Genomic DNA, 13,598 nt, shown 5'->3' with positions numbered 1-13,598 from the left:
TTCCAGCACCTTCCCCAGCTAAGGATAAAACCATCCAGTAGCCGCAGTAGCCCCAGCAAAGCCAGCCGTACCCCCTCCCCACGGCGCTGGTTTCTCATCTGCTTTCCCCACCATSACCAGCAGGGACCTTCCCTCCCTCCACCTCTCTTGCTTTGCCCCATTCTCTTCCCTTAAACTCCAGGTAGTTCTAGTTTCCATTACAAAACTTCAGCGTGATTTATACAGTTATAAACATCAGTTTTGTCTTTCATCCCCTTGGGGTGAACTCCTTTCTGTTCTTCCTTTGGCTTTTTTTTTTCCACCTTTYCCCTCCCCACCTGCGTGGTATGGCCCACATTTATACGAGACCTCGTAAATAACATCTGGTGTCCCTATGATGGAACTCGCCAAATGTCTTAAATAATCCCCGGGACCAAYATATTCACCGAATTCCTTCTTTTTCTCCGTCTCTCTCCCACAATCAGGCATGCACACATATTTTCCCCCTGTATGTGTGTCCGTGCACAGCTGCACCAGGACATTGTGTTACACTTCGTGTCACAACTCTGCGTGGCTCCAGAGTSGGCTCCACTACCGCCTTTTAGGAGTTAAGGCAAAAACAAAAATGCTCCTTGTCTTTGCTGTCGGAATTTAACCCTTGAAGGAGAATCCAGCCGGTGCAGGGGCAGGTCCTTCCCCGTGCTGTCCCCTCAGGGTTGGGCTCTGCCTCTTCCCGCACATCCCGGGCTGTGTCCCCCATTACCCTCCCAGCAAAATTCTCCCTCTGCCTGTGAACGCTTCCTGGGGCAGGGAAGGATAAACCTCTGGGGTTTAGGAGTTAAGAGTGTCTCTATACTCTGTGCTTAATAYGAAGGCGAGAAAACTCCAGAATCTCACGCAATTACGAAGTGACCGYAATTACTTCGGAGCTTCCTCCAAACAGCACTAAAATGAGAAGTGTGCATGTGTGTTTACCCGTGTGTTTCTCACCCGAATTTTCAGAATCTTTTTACTCCCTCCGGCCTCGAATAAGCCAAATGTATATTAAAAAGAAAAAAAAATCCACAACCAAACAGATCCCCCAAAACGACCCAAATCGAACATTTGCAGGGTGTTTTGAATACAAAGGCAAACCCTGTGGGACCTGCGCGGTTCCCCAGCTTAGGGGAGCGCTGTGCTGGTGATTATTAGTCCTGTTAAGTACACAGTGAAATCGTCTGCATCTCCTGACGGCACGAGAGGAGGATGCTTTGCTCAGGTCCAGAGGAACATTTCATTCGAAACAGAAACCTTTAGTTCTTTCCAGGTGATAAATCASTGTGTTTTGAGATTTACCACGAGTATTCTCTACAACAGCAATTACATCCATAGTTTAACCCGTTTAAAACACCGATGTGAAACAAATGCATGTGGGCATTTATTTTCCTTGCAAAAATCTGTCACGAAAAGTGTCAAAAAGTATCACGAAAGATCTTTTGCCTCATGGAATCAGCGCTAACAATAGTTTATCTCCGCACACAAAACATCAGCTGGCAATTTTTTTTGCTGCTGTGAAACTCCCAGTAACTTCACCGAAAGCTGCAGTTCTCCCAAAAAGCAACGATGGGTACGAGATCAGCCCAGGTCCCCGCTAAACTCCGCTTTATTCCAGTGCAGAGTGGATCCTGTTTTGACTGGGAAAAAGGGAGCCTGTTTCCAGCTCTGTATAGAAAATCACAGTACAGCAACTGGTAATGATGGCAAGAGGGTGGGGCGGGGGTGGAAGAACTGCAAATGGGGCTAGATAACATTTTTTGGGRTAAATGGTTTTCACGGGAATATTCTGGAGCAGGAAAAACGCATTTAAAATTGGCGAGCAGGAAGRAACGAGGCGAAATACTTGACAACGAAAAGTTCTGGATTTTGATATTAAGACGAGACGGTGAATGTGAGAGGTAGTTCTGCTCGAGAAATAAAGTAAAACACCGGCTTTAACCTGCCCCAGAGCCGCCTGTTCATCCCTGCACTCACACAACGCCGTGCTCACAGATGAATGGAGACTGTGAAAGTGAAGGAGGCTCTCGTTAAACCSCTCCAATCCTGCTTTCCCGGGACCTCGCCATCGCAGCCGGAGCCTGGAGGCTTTTCCTTGCGCCCGGCAGCTGTCGGGGGAGATGGCCGAGGCAGAGCAGGGACCTCCTTCTCCTTATGCTTCACAGGTTTCTTTAAACTTTAACTTAGGAGTGACATGAGAAGAGCGAAAGTAACAGAGCCCCGACCTGAAAACTCGCATTTTGGAACGAGATGGGTTTTCTACTCCCTTCTTTTATTTTTAATACGTGTATACTRTTTTTCCTCCCCCTCCTTGCTCTGGTTTAGGAAGTTCGGGCTTGTCTGGAAAGTTGGGAAAGAATAACCATTAAAAAAAAAAAAAATTGTGTGAGTTGGTTACAGAGAATTTCCCGTATGGATAAAAGGTGATAATTGTAGCGGTTTTGCCGCTGATTTGGAGCACTACCAGCACCCCAAATAAACACCCTGGACTGGGGTGTAATTCATGATGACGGGTGTGGGAATCAAGCTGGGCTTTTCCCCCTTCTCCGGCGGTAAAAGTCGTGCCTSTGTGTTTGTGTACATACATGTGCTTGTCTGACTGTCCTGAGGGAAATATTTCACAGCTGCTTACTTCTCCCGATGTAGAAAATGAAGGGTATGGGGTTATTAAAATGAAGGGTTTAGGGTTGTTTTCTCCTTTCTGCACTCGCTGTTTCCCTCTCTCCGTTTCTGAGCCACATCCCGTGCAGACAGAGCCTTTCACAGGCTCTTTTATTTGCCAAAAACACCTGACACACAGCTCCGGGAGGYTCTTTCTGCAGTCTGAGCTCCAAGCCCTGCCAGGAGGGATGGCCCCTCTCTGAAACACGCTCGGACAGGGCTGATGGAAAGGCGAGAATTGATGGGGAAAGGGGGAAGTTTGGGTCAACCCCGGTGATATCGGTAATCCTGACTAAGAATTAATAATAATATTAACAACAACAACAACAATAATAATGCCACCACCGCTATAATAATAATAATGAAGTCGGGAGGAGAGAGAGGAWGGTCTAAGAGAACGTTCATCCTTTTCCCAGCCCCATCACGACCTCCTTCAACCCCGCAACCTTCTTCCCTTTCTAGGGGGGCTTTGCCCAACCCCAAAGCGACCCCTTCTCCCCTCCATGCGGGGTGATAAGGAGATTGCCCTGCCCGCTCTGCTTCCCCGACTTTCCCCCTTCCCCTCGCCCCTTTCCCAACATCCTGTCAAGCAATAGGCTGTAAAATAGTTATCCAGCCCAGCACACAGGCAAGTGCCGTTTGAGAGTAATTTCTGCCCCGAGCACTTGGCCGGGGGCAAAGCAAGCGTGCTCTCTAACTGATCAACCTGGATATTTCATTATTCATTAATTTACTGTTTAACCAAATCCCACTCATTATCAGAGGCAACGCTTGGCAGAGCCCAGCGAACAGTAGCAGTTGGTGTCAGGCGTGGAGAATTGGCCCATTTGATCCTGGGCTGTTTTATTATTCAACACCACTGACTGAGAAAAAGGCCCATGAATAATAAARAGCCAAAGCGTGTTTGAACTGAGAAGCATGACACAGCCTTACAAAACAGCAGTTAGGAAATTAAAGGCGAGGTGGCCCAGGCTTTGCATTTTTTATCCTCACTGTGGGCACAGGCAYTGGGATTCCACATTTTTGTTGCTCYTGTGTTTATTGTTGTCGCTGTTACTATTTTCCCACAAGCTGTTTGAGAGGTATGAACCCAAAATGTGGATTGGGGTCTTTTTTTGTTGCTGTCCCTGCTCCATCCTTAGCATCATTTTGGTTTTAATAATGGGATAAGTTGTGCTGCACAATTTTTCTCCCTTCCTTTACTCCACAGGAAATGAGCCCACTACAAACATCAAATCTGGAYAGTTTTGGGTGTAAATCACAAAATCACTCTCAACAGAATGTGAACTGAGCACTGGGATACCAGTGGTGCCACAGAAACTCTGCTGAGGTCCTGATGGACCCTCAGGGTTGGGTCTAGTCTGTCAGGATCAAGCGTCCAGAAAACTATAACTCTTAAGGCATTTTTCCTATTTTGATGAAAAATCAAAATAAGCAGTGATGGATCATCAATTGAAAAGCAGAATACACCTCCTAGAGAGTGACAATATTCAAAATTCTTTTTCCATGTCACAAGCAAATGATTTCATTGTAATCCTTACTGTCACCATCATGCTTTTCACTCTTCTGAACCCAGATCTCTGTCCTTTGGCCCTAATCCTTGCCTCATGTGTGGTAGAGGTTCACAGGTGTTATTTCAGTTACATCAGGGTCAAACTGCATTTTCCAAAGTGCTTCCATTTCTGTAGGATGTGTAAGAATGGTGGCTGTAGAGTAGTGGCCCTTGGCATGACTTTAAAAAAAAAAAAAAAGGTGGTTAGAATATGAGGTCCTGAAAAAGAATGAGGAGTAGGCAGCCAACTGCAGCTTGGAARAATGTTGACCAAAATATCTCTGACTTATAAAAGCTATCCAAGAACATCAGAGCAAGATAACTTATCTGAAGCCACAATCACAGAAGCGAACCTGGGTATTCTCAAAGCATAGCCTGAATCTCAGCCTCTTCAAATACAAGAGTTTTGCAAGGAATTTGGTCAAAATATTCTTTCTGTGTTGCCATTGTGATCTTTGTTGATAATGACAATACTGTGGTGAAATACTTTCCAAGTTTTCTGTGTTGCATTATACTTCTGTTAGAAATGGCATCTTTAAAGTCATCAGGTTGTGGCAAAAATCTGCCTTTTAATCTTTCCACGAGGAGATGGCAGGATGTATTTTGCCCTCTGTACTTTTTTATCTGACTTCTGCTGACTTTGTCAAGATTTATGGAGCAGTTGTGGCATTCCCTGTGTGGAATGCTGGGCAGAGCACACAGTGGTGGAACAGCGGTGCCACCCCCATAACACCAACACCGGCGTGTCCCCCCTCTGTGGTTTGCATCTCTTCCGACTGGGATGGATCTGAAGATGTCTGGATGATGAAAAGAGATTGTTCCTCCTGTTTGTGTCTCTTCTTCTCTCTCCTCTGTAGTCCTGCCCCTCTGAGAAACACAGAATTGGGGTTTCTGAGGGGTTTTAGATGTGCAGGGAATGACAAACGTGGTGCCAAGTGTGGGTTATTTGCACATATTAGTTCTGGTCAGGATCAACAAAGACCTCCTAAATGATTTAGAGTTACTTGATGCGGATCAATTGTTTATTTAATAAAAAAGTGGCCAATTCAACCCCACACCACATGTCTTGCTTTATTTGTGGCCTGGCTTCCTGCAAAGGCATTTTTGAACAGGCCATGTGTATCCTATTGTGGTGGCAGGCACTTATCCATAGATTCTGCCTTGTCCTGCAGGGTTCATTTTAGATTTGGATGGTTTTGGTTTTGTTATTTTTCTTTTTTTTTTTATTCTTCTTCTTCCTTTTCCCCACCACCTGCCACTATTTCTTGGAGTGAATTTTGTTGGGATCTTGTCTCGATTAATATAAACTCAGGTCCAAGTCTCTGTCAGGAATACACAACTGGAAATTTGGCTTTTTAGTCRGAGCTTTTCCTTATCTTCCTAAATCAAAACCTTCTTTAGAAATGACTTCAGATYCTCAGAGCTTCCTCTTAAGTCTGGTTAGGTCTCACTGTGGCTTTTAAATACTGGAAAAAAATAATGTGATGTCTGTGCAGATGGGTGCATATGGGTTGGTACAGAAGAGACTTCCCTGTTTATGCCTCTGCAATGTCAGTACATTTTTTCCATCTTCATGTCTTACTGATCTTTTATAAAGATTCATGGCTGTGRTTTGTGTTCCTGGAATTGAATGCATCCAGTGACACCAGTCCCATTGCCTCCCAGATTTCTTGTTAATGTTTRTATGGGCTTCACACACTTCTGGGGTGGGTCTTGTCTTTATGAAGACATAGTGGGCTTAAGGGGGAGGTCATAGWAGCATGGAATCATGGAATAATTTGAGTTGGAAGCAGCCTTGAAGGTTTTGAARGAAACCTTCCACCAGATCATGTTACTTGGAGCCCCATCCAACTTGACCTTGGACACCTCTGGGTCTGTGGTCGTTGAAACAAAGTTTTTGCTGGTGTTGGGGCTCAAGAAGGCTTTGCAGATGGGCAAAGGGGGTTATTTGCAAAGATCACCTTAATGCCTGCAGACTGCTTGGGCAGCCAGCTCCTGCAGAGGTGGGTGCTTGTCCTTGTGTCAGGGAACATCAGGAATTTGCTTTCATAACATTCCCATGGATACAATGGGATTGAGCAGGTGACTGTATTCGTCCATGAGGAGCTCCGTCACTCTCTCCAGATGAAAGATAGGTGCAGCCTGAATCTTCAGTGTTGGAACTGTCTTTTATTTCATGCACGCCAAATGGTGCCTTGATCTGAAGTACCACCAGCAACTAAAATAAAAACCACCATAGCATCCATCCTTCAGGAGGTATAAAACAAAGATTCAAAGCGAATTTCTGTGAAGGCAACAGCCCACAGGAACAGCATATCTTTCTGTTCCTCAGTAAAAAGTGGGTGCTCTTTGTGTTACTGAAACAAAAACKAAAAAAAAAAMMAAAAMCMAAAAAAAAMCACTCCACTGTCAGAACGAAAGAAGAAATGCAGCGTTTCCATGCGTGCACGAATGTGACGAGCAGACGTGCATCCCAGGGAGGGCTGTTGAGCATAAGTGGATGCGAATGCCAGGGGAGGATTAAAGGTGCAGAACTGCAGGTTTAATCACATGTGATGATAATTGATGTGGGGGGAGGTGGGCAGCGCTGGTGGTGTAACTGAATGGGGGGTGGTGTGAGGGTGTGATGGTAATTAAGTGTGGGTGTAACACTCTGGACATAACYGAATGTGAGTGCCAGGAGCTGGGCACGTAACCCAATGTGAAAGTGTCTGAGTGAGTTCATGTTAGTGCAGGCAGGAGGGCGTGATTGAAGCTGAAGGTCAGCGTGGCTGAGTGTGTGAGTGTGTGAGATGGGGCTGGTGTGTGAGCAGAGGGCTCTCAAAACTGCAAAATTATTGGGTGCAATTAATGAACCCCGTAGTGAGCAGTGCTGGGCTAGTCTACAAAACATCGACTTACTCAAATAAAGTACTGCACATTATTTTCCTCCTGTTCACACTCTCAGTGAATATTTTTTTTTTACATGTAGTTTAACTTGTAAGTTTATCGCAGGAAAATTTGCACAAACAAGGGATTTCCAATGACTTTCAGAAAATTTTTGTGGCAGAAGTATTTGAAAATACTTTTTATCTTGAGTGTAACACRTGTTTCTAAAAGCTACATTAATCCAATCAAGGCAAGGAGCTAACACATCATAAACTACATGTAAAATCAAAAATAATTAGCACAGCTTGATTTTCATGTATCAAACACATGCAATCAACAGCTCATAGACCTGAGACTGAGATGCCTCCAAGAAATTATTTGGGATGTAAATTCAAATAATGACCAAACYATAACCTTGAAGATCATGTGTGAATTAAAAAAGAAGGTGTATTAATTCAATCCTTCTTTTCCCCTCCAAACTAGTTGTGCAGCTCTGGTTGTTTGTGTGCCAGGATGATTTAAAGTGATTGTACCAGCAACCACTTGCTGCCTTTTACCCATATACAAAAGTTTCCTATTATTTTCACCTTCCTTTTAACAGCTTCCCATTGAGACAGGCACACTCTTCTCTTCACATGCCTTAGGGCTTCTTGACACTTCAGAATTTACCAGAATAGCTGTTCCRCAATTCTGGAATAAAACTGGCTACATGGGGGCTTTAATTAAGCAACTACTTGGGAACCATTATCCAGAAATAGTAAATTTCCAGGACTAGAAAGCCTTTAGAGAAATAATGTGGCTGAGTGAGAGACATGGCATGGGAATGAGCAAAAAATGCCATATTTTTTCAGCTTCACTGAGACAGCTGTTTTAACCCTCATTTTTAATGTTCATAAATTGGGATAGAGAGCCATATTTTGGTTGTTTGCTAGGGACTGAAGTTACTTTCTCTAGATTTTACTGGGCTATAAGGATACACCTGCATAAATTRCAAAAAGTTCCCTCTACATGGAGAGAGAGGACTTCCAGTGGGTGGCTCATATCACGCYGAYCTGASCATCTAGATGGGCTGGATGAACATMATTTATATATTTTGTTTCTTGGTGGACTTTACAGACACCCAGAGGACTCAAAGAAGATGTCATGAATTGCATAAATGCTTAGCGATGCCCTCAATGAACTCAGAGGCTGCATCAGATAAGTTGCTCAATTTGGCAGAGATAAGGAGCAAAAAGATGATTTTTGCTGCGTAATTTATGCTGATAACCACTTTGAGGTCTTCACACATAAAGAATTGCACTTCACCAGCAGTCTTCTCGCTGCTGCAGAATTTCCCCCTTTATGCTGTGTTTTTTTTTTTGTGCAAGTGAATTTAACTAATTTGACCTGGAAGGATTCAGCTTTTAAGGCTTAATAGGGAMGACTTGAGCCCGAGTTTCACAGCATCTTTAGATGTCACCACATCCACTTTGTTCTGACCCCAGTGCAGGTGCCTGGCGTGGATCTGCTGCCACAGGAGGAACAAATAGTGGCTGCCAGCAGCAGAGGGTCTTGAGACGTGTTGTCCACATTTAACACAACTGCCACTGTTAGTGGTGTAAAGACAGGTCTAGAGGGCAAATCAGCTACCCAAAAAAAGATCAGATTCCCCCTGTTTCCTTGTTCCTGGTTTCACAGTCACTTAATTGTAGCATGACAGGATGAGATTCTTTATTTCCTATAACAGCCTGGTGGTTTAAGGGTGTTTTTGGGAAGCAAGGGCCTGAAATCTTTCAAATGGGGTAGGATGCTAACCTTAAATCCCCTTTTTCCTGGAAAAAAATAACTCTTACATCAGCTACACTTTGAAGTGTATTATGGACTGGAAGTGACACCACTATTATCTCTCMTCTTTTAGGAGAGATAATAGTTTTAAAATAATTTCTCTTTGTCCTGTCACTATCTGCCCATGTGAAAAGTCACTGTCCCTCTTTTATAAATCCCATCAAGTACTGGAAGACCACAATCCCAAACCCCTTCTCAGAGCTGAACACCCCCAACTCTCTCASCCTGTCTCCATGGAAGTGCTMSAGCTCTCTGATAATTCTCTGATTTRTGATTAACTCCCTTCATTGTCATAGAGCTGAGCTCTTGGATCACATTCCCAACCTTATCTGAGGGATGAGTGTCTGAGGACATGGATTCAGGTYTGAGCTGTGGGCGTTGAGTCACTGAGTGTGGTGTCTGCTCCAGCACCCACTCGTCACTGCCAAAGCCTTCGGTGACATCAGTGGCCCAAGACTGGGGCCTTCAAGTGCAAATTTGAARGAATGAATCAGTGCACACTCCTATAAAGGTTCCTGTTGGAAATGACTTGATTAAAAATAACACACTTAGGAGAGGTGTTTCAGCTCCAGCCAGACCTCATTAACAGAATCACTCTTGATGTTCTCCTTGGCAAGCCTGGCGTTAGGTCTGCTTCGAACTTGTTTATGAGGTTGTTTGAGGTTTGTGCAGCACACAAGATCTCCAGTTGGAAAAGTGTCACTGCATGAGGCCGTAATCCTTGCTGTGGTCAACGTGTTGAGAGTTTTATATTTCCTGACCGCAGGATCTTTCCATAAAGTGGAGGGGGGGAGGGAGATTATTGTGATTAACCAGCTGGTTTATTAAAACTTCTGGAAGCCATGGTGAAGCTTTAATGAGATTATTGTGTCCATAAACTGCAAAGTTTCTTCTGCTCTTTCTTGTTATGGGGAAAAGAGAGGAACTGGCCAGGTCTTTTCTCAGGCCATGTGAAAGGTTATTAGAGACCATAACTCTGGGTGTGAATGGTGGCAGTGAGATGGGGAGAGGTTTTGCTGATGCACTCACCAGCTGAAAACTTGTGAGGTGGTTTTTCCCCTTCCCCAGCCACTCCAGAGAGAGGGACAGGAATCCCTCTTTCCCCCAAGTCTCCCTGGTTTACCTGCAGGCACAAATGTGAGCAAAAGTTTTCCACAGGCTGGGCATGACCCATGGTTTGAAACCATGCATTGCCTTTGCAGACCCTGTTTGCTAATTATATCATTCTAGATCTTAATTTCCTCATTTACATTGTTTTGTTTGTTTGTTTGTTTGTTTGTTTGTTTGTTTGTTTGTTTTATAATCCACTTTACTTTTTGTTTGCTTTCACATTCTTTTTTTTTTTTTTTTTAAAAGCAGGATGGCATTTAGCCAACTGTCACTTTGCTTGAAGATGTGGAAAGGACATCAGAAAAGCTTCACAGGAAGGACAAAAAATTTGCCAGGTTTTGTCCATTCTGGTGAGCCTTCCCAGACTTCAGAAAAAGAAGAAAAAAAAAGATTCAAACAGTGGGAAACTCAAATATTTGTAACATAAGGAGTTATAAGTCCATCCTCCACAGCAGACAGCTTGGAGCTATCAGACCCCACTTCCTTGGCATCTGGCCCAAATGGCACAATCGAGTCATATCAGTATCCATATGGGGCAGATTATTCTTCATTTGGGTGACTTTGATGCAAAAATAGACAATATCACACCTTCTGGTGTCAGGCTGCACAAGACAAAGCTTCCATATCCATCTCTTTGCAATTGCACCAGCAAATTTATTTTCTTTTTTTAACAAATCAGGAGGGAGTGAGGTGAGACCCTTYAGTAGATACCCTCGGTACATCTCAAGGTGCTACAGATCCTAGGAGCCATSCTAATAATTTTAAAGCCCTGATTAAACTTTTCTAAAGGAAACTGGTGTGTGGTCTCTTTTATAATGAGTGCAATAAAAATTGCTGAACCCAATTTATCTTTAAAAAATGCAGGGCCAGAGGAGAATCCTAGTTTTTACTTGTTGTTGTAGCAAATATTTACATTATTTTTTTTTTATTTTAGGCATCAAATCAACAATGTCTGTTTATTTGTAACATAAATGAAGGGGAAAGAATGTTGTTAAATGAATAAACCATATAAATACAGGCATAAAGACACAGGGTTGACTATTAAAGTACTCAGGAAAGTAGTTATGAAGTCTGATTCAGCTTTCATTTGAATCAGGAGCAAAATTATAATTAATTCAGCAAAAACAGAACCTGGCCTTAATTTCTTCAGTGCTGYCCAGTGTAAAGTAATTGATTCACAWTTTTGGTCTTTTGATGTAATGGAGAATGTTCCTAAAATTTTCATAGCAAAGCACTCCTGCCATCTGAGATAGGGTAGAACCAGCATGACACAGGATCTCCTTCAAGGATATGATTTTATTAGCCTTGTGCAAATAATTTTTCTTGTAGTATATACACAGGAAAAACCAGAAATTTTGGCAGTCACCAAGTCAAATTCTGGTGATAACCCCACAGGGCAAATTTATCAGCAGGCAGAAACACCATCAGTGTAGGCAGGGCTGGAAACACCCCCAGGTGGACTTGTGGTAGCTGGGGAAAGCTGATGGGCAGGAGCAATTTGACCTCCCTGCTTTGCCACATTTGTGCTGATGATCTTCCACATCCTCACCCTCTCCAGGGATGAACCTGCTTAGTTCTACACTGAACTGTATCCAAGAAACTACAGACTTTCCCTTCTTCTTATCCAGCTGCATCCCAAGATCCAGCTCATTTTGAGGGGATGGGACATAAGTGATTGACTGCCAGTGGTGACATGGCACCTCTCCTACATCAGGGATCAGAAACAGATACAGAAGCATTTTATAATTTGATTGTTCCCCTCCAGCTGGCCTTGAGCTGACACTGAAGRTTAAATTTGCTCATTTTTTGATACTGAATCTCCATGCAAAGCTGGGATTCATGTGCTTGCATGCACGTGATTTAGGAATACATCATCGTGACATCMTAGATGGTTTGGGTTGGAAGAGACCTTCCATGAGACCAGRCTGCYCTAAGCCCTGTCCAACCTGGCCTTGAACACTTCCAGGGATGGGACAGCCACAGTTTYTCYGGGMAAYCYGWGTCARGACCTCACACCCTCACAGCAAAGAATTTCTCCCAAAATRTTTACTCTAACTCTGCCCTCTGTCAGTKKGAAGCCATTTCCCCTTGTCCTKTCATTCCATGCCYTCTCCAGCTCTTTTGGAGTCCCTCTAGGCACTGAAAGGTTCTTCAAGTTGTCCCCATAGACCTTATTATTGGTCTTTAAGAGATTTGCACTGGAGCTGTTTGCGTGGCACAGAGAACAGGAAACACCCTGAGCTTGTGGCAGCTCTGTTTTTAACCTGCTGTAGACACAACCATGCTTTGGGACTGTGCTCCTCATTCCTGAGCCTGGGAAGTAGTGAGGAGATCTTTTGGACTGTATGAGATAATGTCTTACACTTCTGTTTGGTCACAAGGCCAGYAATCATTTATTCACAATGGAAATATATCCAAGGACAGGGTCTGATCTTAAGGTGAGGGAAAACACACTCAATTTTTTCATCCCCAAAAAATGCTGCATGGGTTAGAATCAAAATATCCTGGGTTGGAAGGGACTTACAAAGATTATGGAGTCCAACTCCTAAGGTTTGTTTAGTTAGAAAGCTACCACAGGATGTGTCTGGTTCATAAAGGGTAAATATATCAKGAAGGTGGAGAAGTTTTCCAGTGCCTCCTGTCCCATCCCCTCCTCATCATGGCCTGCAGCATTCACCTGTAAAAAACTTGAGCAGTCTGTGTCCTACACACAGAGGTAGCAAATTAGTGGGTTGGAAACCTTCAAGAATAAGACATGAGGCAGGAATAACCTTGAATCASCAAGTCCAACCTGATGGTGAGGGAATGGGGAGTCTGAGGGGTTTTCAAAGAAAGTTTCCCAGGAGGATTTGCAGAAACCCAGAGGTCCATCTTCACCTCACTGTGCTCTAGACCCACATGACACTGGGGGTCCTTGCTATTGCTGGTTCTGTGGTCAAGGGATGTTAAAGAAAAGGGTCTTTTCCCCCTGCACTTCTCAGGCAGCTAGGGAAGTTCTGCATGTGGACATTAAYCCCCTGCCAAAGATAATGATATTCTCTCCAAATTCTCAGTGCATTTTGGGTGGGGAAATAAATTTTGTGCCTCAGATTGCCCATATTGCCAATATTGCATTGTTCTACTAAATCTCTGTGGCAGCAATGGCAAACTGGCAGTAACAGAAAACCTCTTTACAAGAAGAAGGTGTTTGGACCAATGAATCCAGAGTGTGTGACCCTCCAGGTAAAGGAATCATTGGTCACTTTGTGGGACTTCCTGGTTTATTCCACAATTCTATATCTGCACATAATGCATGTTAAAGCCCATCAGCCCCATCCCTTCCTCCRTCTCTAACAGCACAGAATTATTCCACAAGTTTCTATTTTTGCTAATTGGCTGCAGCTCTGTAATTATGAGATAACCGCTCCAAATGAAATATTTGGGATTGGGTTTGAAATATTGTCTCTTCCTGCTTGCCTGGGGGATTTATGCAAATGCAGGTAAAAAAAAATCTACCCTAAGTCAAAAGATTCTGTGGTCTTATCCACCTCTTCCAGGACTGCATGAGCAGGAAGGAAGGTTAGGGCAGTTT

The sequence above is a fragment of the Malurus melanocephalus genome, unplaced genomic scaffold, assembly GCF_030028575.1.
Source record: "Malurus melanocephalus ecotype Western Australia unplaced genomic scaffold, MMel_1.1 scaffold_388, whole genome shotgun sequence".
NCBI lineage: Eukaryota > Metazoa > Chordata > Aves > Passeriformes > Maluridae > Malurus > Malurus melanocephalus.
Note: the sequence above shows the minus strand (reverse complement) of the source record.